The sequence below is a fragment of the Balaenoptera ricei genome, chromosome 6 (assembly GCF_028023285.1).
Source record: "Balaenoptera ricei isolate mBalRic1 chromosome 6, mBalRic1.hap2, whole genome shotgun sequence".
NCBI lineage: Eukaryota > Metazoa > Chordata > Mammalia > Artiodactyla > Balaenopteridae > Balaenoptera > Balaenoptera ricei.
In genome coordinates this window covers 82,188,299-82,202,121 of record NC_082644.1, presented here as the reverse complement: position 1 = coordinate 82,202,121, position 13,823 = coordinate 82,188,299, and positions in this window count along the sequence as shown.

The following is a 13,823-nucleotide window of genomic DNA, read 5'->3' as shown; positions in this document are numbered from 1 at the left end:
TTTACTAAAATCCTGAAGTGGAGTTCACAGAATGTTTCAGTTCAGCATATATCTTCCCCTCCATCCCCAAAATAAGAGAATGAAAGACTCCACGGGCAGTTTTCTGAACTTCCTCTGTCCAATACCTAGACACACATGGCTTTTTGGCACTTGAAATGTGGCCAGTCCAAAATGAGATGCACTGTAAGTACACATAACACACCGACTTTGAAGAGTGAGTACAAAAAAAGAAAAGTGAAATAGCTCAACAATTAATAATATCACGTTGAAATTCCAATATTTTGAATATAATTGGTTAGACAAAATATATTACTAAAATTAATTTTGTCTCTTTCTTTTTACCTTTTTAACCCAGATGCTAGAAAATTTTAAGTTTCCTTATGTCGCTCACATATTTGCATTGGACTGCACTGTTTTGAAACATTACCAGAAACCAAAAGTTAGAAGACTTGGGCGATACAGTTTCTACACTAGGACAGTGAATCTTCTAAGAACACCAGCAACTATTCTAGGGTTGGCTATTTGCTCCCACTGGAGCTTTTCAATAGTTTGTTAAATTACCCACCGTGCCTCTGTAGGAGGTTCTATGTTACCCGTTCTGGCCAGAATGTTAGCAAGTTCCATGAGAACAGGGACCTGGTTATGTTCACAGCCTCACTCCAAATGCCTAGAATGATGTCTGACACATACTTGGTGCTCAGTAAATATTTGTTGGCGGCATTAATGAGTGAAAGCCATGCTGTGTCAATACAGAAAGCTTCAGCATCATTTGGGCCATATTTATGGAAATGCTATGCAGTTATTTCCCAGGACAGGGAATGAGAATCCTGATAATAGAACCTGAAGAGCTATTGAAAGTGTCAGTGGACAAAGGGGAAACTATGCTCTGTTAGGAAGTATCAAATACTTGTATTAGGGGCCTTTCTTCCTAATCTCTCTTGACAGTTTGTGTCAACAGAAGAGTGGTTGGAGAAATAAGGTTGTTTATTTTTTATTGAGTACAATTTTAAAATACAGCACTTGGATATGTTTCACATTTTGACCATGTAGCAGATCTACATAATTCAAGGGATGTCTCGGAAGGATGCCAAGTGAAGCAACCCATAGCCCAGCCCGGTGTCCCAACACAGAAAGTGTCTTCTCTTCTCTCATTGCAGTTCTCCCAAACTGTTGAGCAAAGCTATGACGTCAGTCACTTGAGGGCTTGTCTTATCCCTACCTCACTGTTGGGCCTTGGGGGCGGCAGGGGGGCGGGGGGCGGACTCCAAAGCAGCATTCCGGTTGGAAACTAAGCCTGGGGCTTTCAATCTTAAAGTGACATGCAAAGCAAACATATTGTTTCCCCTTAGGTTATATGCTGTAAATAATTTATTCCTCCATCAAATATTTATTGAACACCTAATATGTGCCAGGATAAGGGAATTTAGCAGCAAATGTGGCTATTTTTGATTTATTGCCTCTCAGTTCCAAATGTTTCCATGCTCTTTGCCTGCTCTGTGAAAATGGATCTGGGCCCTTTAAGCGCGAGTCCTTTTACTTTTCACAACAGCAGGGTTCACACCTGTTCAGCTGCTCTTACCACACCTTCACACAGGCTCCCACTCATGCTAACTATCACAACAGCTTGCAGGGTAGATATTACAGGAGAAAAACTACAGATTTACTTTCTGAAATGGGTGGCATGGCAATGGGGTAGGTGTAGGAAAGTATAACTAAATACCATACTGCTTTGTACGAGAAAATAATTCATGAAAGTCTAGTATTATTTTCACTGGAACTGTGAAAATTCACAATTAACCATGATCTCATTAACTTTGCCTACTCTTTTAACCTTTCTGATTTCTCCTCCATAAAGGAGGTATGATCCCTCCATTCTAAATGCAAACATTTGCAGCTCGAAAAATATAATTTGGGACTTGCATTGGTCATATAGAATAGATTTGGATTCAGGATCATCTGCTAAGCTTGATCACCTTTTCTTTCCCTCTTCCAAAGAAATGAACTTCTGGAATGAATATTATTTGGGGGAAGTAGAAGCAGACACATTTTGTTGAAAATTGATCAGTTGTCTTGTAAAGTGAGCAAAACCATAAGGGTCTATGACCTTAATGCTAGTCTGTGGGCTCCCACTGCTATAATTCAATTCAGGACTTGTCTTCAACGTTCTGTAGCCTGGAACACTTCTGGTAAATCACATGACTCTCTTTTTACAAGAAATCCTTGTAAAATAGTGTGAATGAGCCATCATTCACAGTGTAATATCTGATCCAATGCACTACTACTTTTAGAAAAGACTATGATATTCTGGGAAATGTTCATTCATGGAGACACCCCCGCCTTCGCTGCTTGGTTTTATATAGAACAAGATTTGAGTGATTTAATTATAGAGTTTTATTAAATAGCTCCATAAGAGAGACCATCTGATACCTTATCTCTGTATGGACCACAGGGGTTTACCTAGGGCTGCCACATATTATTACATCTGGTAGTATGCAAAGGTAGCGAGAGATAGGATGGATGGGTATTAAAATCCCATTTTACAGACCAGGAAACTGATGTTCAGAGAAACCAATGGCCTCTTGAAAGTTATACAGCTAGTAAACAAGCAAGTTGGGAATCAAACCTGAGCTTTCAGATTCCACTTGTTTCCACTCCACTAGAGCTGCCCCTTGAACTGCTCAATCGTAGACGCCACCCAGCCATTGTTCACTCTAGCCACGTTCCTTGCTCATCTCCCCTCATATGACAGCAAAGTTACCAATAGCATGATTGGCATACCTTTCCCCAGCACAGTTACTACTGTGCAGTGTTTTTGTAGCTTAGGGTTGATTTCTGAATCTGACAATTTTTGCTCACTCGTTCTCCATTCTAAGTTTATAATCCAAACTGAGGCACTTTTTAGAATTTATCCAGAGAGAATTTAAAAGAGAAATTAAGGCTTTTAAAAGGGAAGCCATGCTGGAAATAATCTTATAATCTCCAGGAATGACGTTCATCAAGGATTTAAACAGCAGCATAGACTATTTTTCCTTTAGAGGCTTAAGCAATTTGGTGCTTATGCTTTCTTGAAAGGAAACAGTTTGTTTTTAAGTCCTGGGAGGATTTCATATTCTTTGAAAATTTTAAGACATATACTTTATCGTGTAGAAAATGATTTATTATGATGGTAATTGTCATGTATATTTTAATAAGACATTGAAAATGTGAAATAAAGAATTGTCAAATATTTATTGCAAATTGTATCTAGAAACATTTTTATAACATTTAGATTGCTATGCAGCAATCAGTGTTCTCTAACAACTTGCTCCAAAAACAGTAAACATGTGAATCATCTTGTAAGAATTAGTCAGATTCAGAAATCTACTCAAAGATATAAAAACGCTAGATAGTAAAAACTGCACTGGCAAAAAATAGCCTAACTGTACATTTTCTATCTGTTTGAGGGCAGGGTGTTTACAATAGCCTAACACAAACAACCATATTTGACACTTAGTTTTGAAAATTCACTTTTTGTTGAATGAAGTATGTTAGTCACATACATTTTTGAATTATTTATGCAATGCTTAGGAAAACTTATAATCAAAGTTGCATCAAAGTAAGTTTAATTAAATTTTTATTATCTGTAAAGCTACTGCATGCACAACTAGAACTTTACTAATTATTAAAACCAGATATATACAAAGTCATAGCTTAGGGAGAAGGAATTGCCAAATAAAGTACTAATTAGTCAATTCAACTGGAAATTTAAATAGTGATAAAAAGGGATGTGTAATTTTGTTTTTAACATTTTGAGGGTCAAGACTTAGGGGGCTAGAAAGCCTGTAATTTCTCTTATGAACCTTGCCTCATGGCCTTCTAGTATGTCCTAGGAAGGACCTGTATTTATTTCACAGTTAGGTTCATGTAATCAAGCCCACTGGTAGCTAACATTTACTAAGTGTGCCAGACATTGTCATATAAATAATCTACCTCGATGCCTTAATCTCCATCTCATCTTCATCTTAAAGGTGAGCCCACGGACTATTGGACAGGTTCCCAGACTTGCATAAATCCACCCAGCCTGCAAATTGCAGAGTAATATTCAAATCCAGGACTGTTTCTCTAGAAGTGTTGTTTTGTTTTCTGCTGTTTTCAAACCATCCTTTTCTAGGTCAGAAAGGAGTATGACATTTATACTCCTATATCAAAAGTATGATACATAATTTTGATATAAAATATCTTTTGTTTTTTTTTTCATTTTGTTTTCAGGGAGTAAGTTGTGGCTAATAATAAATTTTATAAACCTCGCTATGCTATGGGATCTTCTTAAGGAGAATTTTGATAGGAACCAGTGAATCAGCAAATGGTTGCTAAATTTATATTTCCTCCATTGAGCAGATTAAATCCTAATTCATTCAAATTGTTTTCATGTTCTGATGAATAATCAAATGACCCAGTCTCTAAGTCCATCTTTTTATTTTATATCTTTTATTTTTTAATTCTCACCAGAGGAAATAGTCACTAAAATTAATGTTTAAAATATAGAACAAGGAACCATACTCAAGTAAGTATCCAGAGTCTGTTGTAAACATACTACCCTGGGAATTTAGAAATATTTGAAGTTTCAGGCATGGTAACATGCAAAAACTCTAATCATAAAGGAAGTTATCATGAATAGCGGATACACACACACATACACACACCGTGAGTATCAACAGTTGATTTCGTAGATAATTTCCTGTCCACTGATGGCTGCTCCCAAATCTTTCTTTAATTACAGAGGAAAATTGATAATACCTAATAATATAGTTTAATTAGCTATATTTCTTATGTTTAGGCCAATAAACAATGTTCTAATGTACTTGTTTTGATTAGATGAAAAATACGTGAAGTAAGAACAGGGCACTGTATTGTTTGAGAAGATCCATGATACATTTTAGGTTGACTCTCTCATAAAGATTCTTTTTTCTCAGCAAGGTTCACTTGAGATAGTAGTCTTATGTAAAAAAACAAACACACACACACACACACACACACACATACCATATTCAGAACTGTTTTTTGCTAGCAAACTTAGATTTATGAGAGCTTTGAATGCCAGAAAAAAATCAAAATTTCATATCAAAGTCAAAGACAGAAATAAGCCAAATTCGTTTGTTTTCTGAAGCACTACTGAATACATTGTCCGTATTGTACCACGGAAGGCTGAAAGCAAAACACGGGTGGGTCTATCAAACAATCCCTGACTCTGTTTATAACAACTGAAGCTGTGCCTTTCATATCAGAGTCCCATCAGAACGGGGAGGGGGTGGGAAGAGATAAGCTCATCAGTGAAATAGTAGCCTTTAACAACAACCAGTCACTTCCTGCAATCAAAACCATGCTAGCATGTGGCTTGTTCAAATAAAAATTACTGGACTGGAGCCAAACAAGGAAAAAGTAATTGATAATGTGGTTTTTCAGAAACCATCCATCCATCAAATGTGTCAGTCCTTCATAATACTTTATTTCCCTTCTGAACAAAGATCTTTAAAATTCATTGTGTGCACTTAAAAACAAAGTGTCCTTGTGCTGGTTTATAAAGATTCTCTTTTAGTTTGGGTTTGTTTTGTTATTTGATTACATTCCCTCCCATCCTGCATTTTTTTTTTTTTTTCCAGATAGTTGCTGGAAATTTCTGCCATTCTTAAACAAAGCATCTTTGTGCTGTATCAGCTTGCATTTTCCTTGGATTGTATTTGGATGATGCCTTTTCACTGACTTCAGCACTGGAGTATTGTAGCCACAGCTTTAGTAAGTAGACTGTAACAAACAGATTCATTGGCCCTTTTTGTGTGTTGCAGCCTATTAACCTGCTGGGGCGAAATTCTACTCAGGGTAAGGCATAGGAGTGATCGCAAACAGAAGGAAAAACTGATGAGGAAACATTGTTTCATACTTGCAGCTAGAGAAAGCTGTTAATAGTTAGTTACTATTTAAAAAAAATGTTCACTTTCAGTAATCCCTCCAATACATGCAAATATCTTTTAACTAAAAACGTTTCATTCATTTTAGGGCCCTAAAGATCAGTTTGCAAAACTGATCATAGCTAAAGCTCACCATCAGTATCCAAAAGAAACTTCTGTAATCTGAATTTCAGGAACACTCACTCACTTCCACTTTTGATGACTTCCATATTAAAGTCAAGTGTACTAGAGATTTAGTGCTGCACACACACACACACACACACACAGTTTTGCCATGAATACAGTAAAAAATCACACTTCAAAATGCATATTTAAAAAAATATGATGGTTTCCCTTAAATCATATTTTAAATGACAGTTATGTGATTACAACACTGCAACTGAAAAAAGAGAAATAATGAGGTTTTGGTGAACAAAATGATGAAGGAAAAAGTCCAGGTGATTCTGTAAATTTTTCACTTCTTTCAACTGCCTATTTCCAAGTAAATGCAATCATATCATGATCTCGTTTGTATTTTTCTAGTACTATCAACTCTTGACCTGCCAATTACTTTATGTTTATATTTAGATCTGTTGGCAGTGTCTTGGGACAGGCTAGCCAGGAGAAGGGCCCTTAGAGATGGTTGTTCCTTGTACAGCCAGCTAAGACCTGGCCAGAGAAACCACTCCTATTACCTCACCAGCCATCTCAATAAAGTTTCTTGTTAAAGAAAGCCAGGAAGAAAAAGCTTGATTAGTAGCACAAAACCCCTACATTACAGCAGGTCCTGCCCCTGGAATTTCTCTTTTGGCCTGCTCTGAAATAATACTAAAAAAGTCACATTTATACAAGATAATAACAATTTTCACGTGTAACCTCTTTTCCGTGTATGAGATACTAACACCAGAATAGCAAAAAGAAGCAAATATTCACTCTTCATCCAAAGATTGCAACACAAAGAAGTACAGAAGTGTACAAGGCTCCAGGATTATTTTTGGTAGGGGAGATATTATCAATTTGGAAATGGCAAAGAGGTCAACTACTAAGTCAGCATCCATGGTGTGTCTCTTGAAAAGTAATCTAATTTAGTTTTTTGATGGGAAATTGCCCCAAAAATCAATGATACAAATTCTACCTTCAGAGGTATTCACAAGAAGGGGCTGTGGGAACAAGTAAAATACCTTCATTCTTTGTTTTTCTACTAGAATTTACTGCATATTCAATTTTGCTCATTGCTTCATGCTAGGCCTTATGGGAAGATGAAAATGAAACAGGTTAATTTATAGTAATATTTTGATGTGCTTGATTTTATTTGTTCTGTATTTTCTTAAACTGAGCTCCTCCCCATTCTGGCAGGGGCATCCAAAAAGCATGCCTCCCAGAAGTTGAGGATTTTTATAGAAATGGTTCGGGCTTCCCTGGTGGGGCAGTGGTTGAGAATCTGCCTGCCATGGGGCCAACGTTCTTTGGACAGGAACCTATGTTACACACATAAATCATTCGCTCATTTCATGTACACATATTTTCACGCTTTCTCATGTCTGAAATCAGAATGCATCAGGATGTGTACATGGATCTTGCTAGGCACTTATTTTCTTTTTTTAGCAGCATACAGAACAGTGGTATATCTTAAAAGCAATGGCATCTTAGATTCAGTAAAATGTGCCAAGTTGGGGGAAAAGGTGAAGAGAGGGGTTTCTGTCCTCCTTTTCTACTCGGGGCTCTGTGAGGACAGAACCCTTCAGCCCACCCTCGGCAACCAAGAATGACCATAGCAAAGTAAACTCACAGATCCCCCCAAATGAGGCAGAAGGCGGACCTCCTGAACTGCTCTCTGCTTCTCTGTGGCATGGATGAGACCCAAAAGAACCAAGGAGAGTCTGGAAAGTTAAAGGAGAGTCTGGCAGGAACTTTCTGGAAGGCAGGCAGTCACTGTGCTGGGTCAGCAATGAGGACTTCTGGGCAGACTGGCTGGATGAGTTTCCATTTGGAGTCCTCAGCACCAGCAAGGGCAATGTGGGACTAAGTCACCAGGGAAATGACCAGCTCCAGATCAAGATGGAAGAGAAACCTGACCACCAGTCCCACTATCCCCAGGCTCCAGGATCAGTTCTTAGCAGAACCTTCTACAAGGAGAGCCACTAATCCTCTGTGGTCATCAGTTCCCAAGCAGCCCAGTCCAGTGTCTCTGCAGCAGACCTCATGGGAATCCAGGGTAGACTCTGCTGACCTGAAGACCCTGTCACCCCACTACCACCACGAAGTCACAAAGCCCCACCTCTTCCCATGTTCTACCCAGAGGCCATCCCAGGGAAAACAGGGAGAGAAAGCAGAAATCTGAAACATGGAACATTTCTTCCAAAATAGGCTGAGCATTTAGGTAGAGAAAGTGTGAAAATTAATCAAGAGGATGAAATTTTCTGGGTTGTTAAAAGAAATTTAGTTTTTTTCTTTTCCCCTTGCTGCTGAATTAGGCATTTATAAAAGGTATCTGTTAATAGAAAAATGAAAGAAACTGTGCTTTCTGTTAACATCAGATTTGTACTGTAAGTGAATATGGGACTCTAGGACCCTAGAATAACAAAGTCTAGACTCTATAGAGAGATAATATGAGAACCTACACAAATATAACATAAGGTACCCATTAACATAACATAAGAGTCTGTGAGAGAAAGACCATCTTTCAATTATACATAAATTAGCAAATTGTGATTCTATGACCTATATTGTAATATTAATGGTGCTTTAATTGAACCAAAGGATGCTGTCATTATTAACATCGTTTCTATATCTTGATAGTATTTCTTGATCCTGGTTAAAAAAGAAGCAGATCCTATGGGTGGATTAGGAGCCTTTAATATAACAATCAGATACATGGGAAAACTGAAATCTCAGCATTGGGATAAATTATTGTCTACTTGTTGAGGGGCACTTTCAAGAAACAATACAAAATAGTACAAGAAAAAAAGGGTGAGCAGATGTTAGGGACATATGGGCAAGTGGTTTTGAGGGCCTGACAAAAAGACAAGCACAGAATGACTTTATCAGAGGAGATAAACAGGATTGGGAGGGGGATAGAAATAGTACCCTGGTTCCTTTCTGGATGTGTCAGCTCAGTGATCTATCCCTGGCATCTTAAGTCCCCACCTGTATCCTCCCTCATAGCTGTGTTTCAAGGAGAGGAAGGCAGTGGCTCCTACTCTTGATCTGGGGGCCAATTATCAGAATCTCCCCACCCTCAGCAGAGTCTTGTTGGCTACTGGGAAATGCTTCTTTGGATGCTGAATACAATCTGCTTTATTCTTCCTTCAGCCTAGAACTCAGGATTCCTACAGCCCTCCTGCCACCCCAAAATATGGGAGGACAGAGTAGACAACAAGTGATGGACCATTCTGTCATGAGACAGAGTGCACTGAACATCCCTTCTGATGCAAATGAGTCCCCTCTTTAGAAAGCTGGGCTTATTGACTAAAGACCATTATCACAGTGAGACTCAATGTGAGGAAGCGGTTAAACATGCTCTTTCCCCCCTTTTGTGTTTATAGCTGCCCGGAAGTGAACATCAATATTTAAATGTCAGAATTATCTTAGGCTTGTAAAAAACCAATTAGCCGCTCCCTGGGCCCAGTGTTTGGGGCCTCTGCAGGGCATAGTATGGGACTGTTTAGTTCTTGCGGTCAGAGGCAGGGAACTCCAGGAGAGGTCAGAGTGACAAAGGTCATTGCTGGGTTAGTAGGGTCTCCTGGGACCATCTATCCTGAAAGAACAGGAGTCTGCAGCAGCCCTTTAAGGCCATCAGAAAGGACTCAGCGGGAATGTTGGCAGCACAAAGAACACTTGGCCAGGATAGCTGCATCACAGAAAACACATCAGACTAGAGCCTTTGATTCGGAGCAGTTTAGGGTCATCTCTGCTGACAGGTAGAAACCTCTAGACTTATAAGGCCTTGGTCAGCTATAGTGATTCTGGTTCCTCTGAAGAAATAAGTCCTCCTCTCCAGCCAGAGCTTACATGTTTGTATCTGAAAGTAGGGCCCCATCTTTAGACTTAGCGCAACCTCTGCAGGGACATTTTGCTTGGCCTGGAGCAGTGAGGGTGGACCCTGGGGACCAGGGGTCATGTTTGTTAGGAAGGTTTCCCATTTCCTTAGTGGTCCAGATTCCCACGGCTTCTAACTCTCAGCGGGCCAGGATTATTGTCTCTTTGGTATTTGATTTTTTTCTGGCAGACATCATTTGTTGCCTACCCAGTATCTGGTCACCCATTTCTTCCTTACTGACAGAACCACATGTCTGTGGTAACACAGTTCCCAGCCTCAGGTGGGATACATGATTTCCCACCTTCCGTGGCAGCCGGGGATGCTGAAAGTGAAGTAAGCAGGAGATTTCAGGATGATGGTTTGTGGGAAAGATTTACCTCCCTCATCAAAGAGAACACATGCAGGGCTTCCCTGGTGGCGCAGTGGTTGAGAATCTGCCTGCCAATGCAGGGGACAAGGGTTCGAGCCCTGGTCTGGGAAGATCCCACATGCCGGGGAGCGACTGGGCCCGTGAGCCACAACTGCTGAGCCTGCGCGTCTGGAGCCTGTGCTCCGCAACAAGAGAGGCCGCGATAGTGAGAGGCCCACGCACCGCGATGAAGAGTGGCCTCTGCTTGCCGCAACTAGAGAAAGCCCTCGCACAGAAACGAAGACCCAACACAGCCAAAAATAAATAAATAAATAAATAAATAAAGTAGCTATTAAAAAAAAAAAAGAGGACAGATGCAGCCGGCTTGGCTCTTTCCCCCTTGATCTCAGACACGTTGTCTGGAGCTACCCTGGGATCAGCATGTGGCTGATTAGAGTACAGAGGTCAGAGGTCGGTTGTATCCCATCCTTTCACTTATTTGACACTTATTTATTGAGCACACTTGCTACCTTTCAGGCTCAGTGAACAAGACACTGACAGGTGTCTGAGGTCCACATTTATTGCTCCTATCAGGTGCTGCATCACCCGTGGCTCCTTTTTGCAACAGAAATGAATACGTACATGAAAATGTAAAATAAAATGAGGAGGGAATTCATAGAAGATATTAGATATCGAGAGTTTAATTGGGACACTGGAAAATGTGACTTGGAAAATGGACAGAAGACAAGGAGGGAGGCTGGGCCTCAGGAGCCATGGCCATGGTCACCCCCAAGAACGGTCAAGTCAGAATCAGGCCACGGTCTCCATCACAGCCTCCACTAAGGCTGTGACCACATCTACTGTGGCTGCTGACTTCTGCCCACATTCTAGAGCCGACATCTCAGAAGTAAGCATCCGATTCTGCTGAGCTTCCTCAGATGCCTGCATGGTGGCAATTTCAGAAATGAGTGGTGCCTCCACTCTCGCCCAGTTTTGTGTGGATGGGGGAGAACTAGAATCACCCTCCTGTCAAGGGTACACTCACGGTGCCTGAAGGCTACCCCAAAAGGAGATTGGAACACTCTAGGAGGAAGGACGAATGCTAGGTAGCCAAAATTTAAAAGTTCATGATGGTAAAAATAATTTACAATAGAGTATCCCAGTTTTCAAGGTGGAAAACAGTAAAAATAACTTTCATACAGTATTTTAAGTTATTCAAAGTACATCTGATCATCACAATACAAGATTCAGGCAGTACAGGTGTTATATCTGAGCCTGAAAAAGATGAGATTATTTTAATAGAATATAAGGTGTTCAGTGATTATCTGACTTTTTATTTAAAAAGAAAGAAATGTGTAACCTTTAGTATGTGACAGTTTCAATTGGGGATGACATTAGCATATTTGAAGTGCAAACAAATCTTCTGTAGACAATGTTGATTTATATATACAAATGAACTAGTTTTCCAAAAAGTGAAGGTATTCTGTCTGGAAGTTAAGGTGATTATTTTTCATATTAGACTCTTCTCAAATTTTATCTCCAATGCTTATCAAATTTTTAAATTCTTATCTTGTAAAGACAAAGCCACATAGCAGACCTGATCTTACATTTAATTGGTGTAGAACAAGAATGGCAAAAAGTGACATATGTCTTATTACTTGCCTATCTCTTGACCTTCCCAGAGTCCAGACATGGCCTCAGAATCCCTCTCTATGCAGCGCTGAAAGCAGCCCCTACAAATCAATCAGAGTTGGCAACCCTAGAGGAGCGGTATTCAGTATGGAGTTGTAGTAGTCAAGGATTTCTTTCTTCCTTTCTCCCTTCCTCCCTCCCTCCCTCCCTTCCTTCCTTTTTGGCTGCGTTGGGTCTTTGTTGCTGGTTGCGCGGGCTTTCTCTAGTTGCAGTGAGCGGGGGCTACTCTTGGTTGCTGTGCGCGGGCTCTAGGGCGCAGGCTCAGTAGTTGTGGGGCAAAGGCTTAGTTGCTCCAAGACATGTGGGATGTTCCCGGACCAGGGATCCAACCCGTGTCCCCTGCATTGGCAGGCGATTCTTAACCACTGCGCCACCAGGGAAGTCCCAGTCAAGGATTTCTTTTGTTTGCCCAGTATGTTGAAGTTCTGGGAAGAGCACCCTTCTTCCTCTGGAAAAGTCTTCTTCCAAGCATGTGGTCTAAATCCTGTGCTGTTAAGCAGATTTGAAGCTATTGGTTAAACTGTAGCTGTGGTCTCTTGGAATTCAAACCCCATCTCCACAAGACAAAAGCTTTGGAAGATGTGGTAGAAAATGTCATGATGGTGGAGTGTGAGGGTGGCCTCTTAGGACACTCAGTATGGTGCTGCAAAAGAAAGACATGCTTTGTCTCTGTTGAGGGCAGACCAGCAGGAGAGAGAAATGGTGGTGTTAAACCAATTCCTTTCTGTCCTTCCGCAGTGGTCCTATACTGCTGAAGGGGTGGTATCCCGGCATGGGCAAACTGCAAAAGTCTATTTCTCAGCCCAAGCTAAAGTGACATACGGGGGAAACCCCAGGGGCATTAGGAAGTCTGATCTCCCAGGCCGCTCCCAAGCATTAGCTGAGGTTAGGAGAGAGATTAGTTTTGCCTCCCTTCTCCACCCACCCTTCCAAACACAAGACAGAGGCAGAGATCTAATTCTTCAAACTAAGGCCTAGGCACATAGAGGCTGGGGGAAAGAAGTGAAGTTGATGTTCAGTTCAGATATCAAGATGGACCACATTTCTGGCACTGGTGACTAGGCAGTTATGATGATGTTGCCAGAGAAATCTCAAATCTGGACACAGGAGCCAGAGATTGCTTAAGCCCCAAGGAAATCCTTGCACCTCTAGGTCTGCACCCATTGTAGGTGAGCTGGATGGTTGAGGTGTTCAAACTTCCCAAAGCCTCTCTCCCTTCTCTTGAGGTTGCTGCTGATGGAAATGGAGGAGGAAAGTCACCCAGCTGGCAGAACCTGAGCCACCAGACTGGCCAATTAAAGAACTCAATATACTGCCAGGGAAATGATTCAATACAGAGATGCCAATGAAACCTACTAAGGTCATCATTTATCTTATTATCCCTGACCAGCAGGACATTTGTGTGTGTGTGTGTGTGTGTGTGTGTGTGTGTGTGTGTGTGTGTGTGGATGGGGGATACTGGAATCACCCTCCTGCCAAGGCCACATGCATACAATGCCTGAGGGCAACTTTCAAAGGAAGCTGAGCATTCTGGGCAAGGATCAATAAGAAGACTCAATGCTAGAGTAGCGTTTGCCCTACATGTGACTTCTCCATCCCCCATTTCTAAGTGGCAAGTTTTGATTGGCATTATTCTAATTTTCTGACACCATTAAATATTAATGTCTTAAAAGTCACATCTACACCTAATGGACAGGAACAGACATCACTCTGTGATACTGGACATTCAGCTATTTGCATTTAGGTGAGCTGAATAACATCTGTGTTTATACGTGGGATTATTGCATTTGTAAACTGGTGGCTATATTGGTTATCTCTT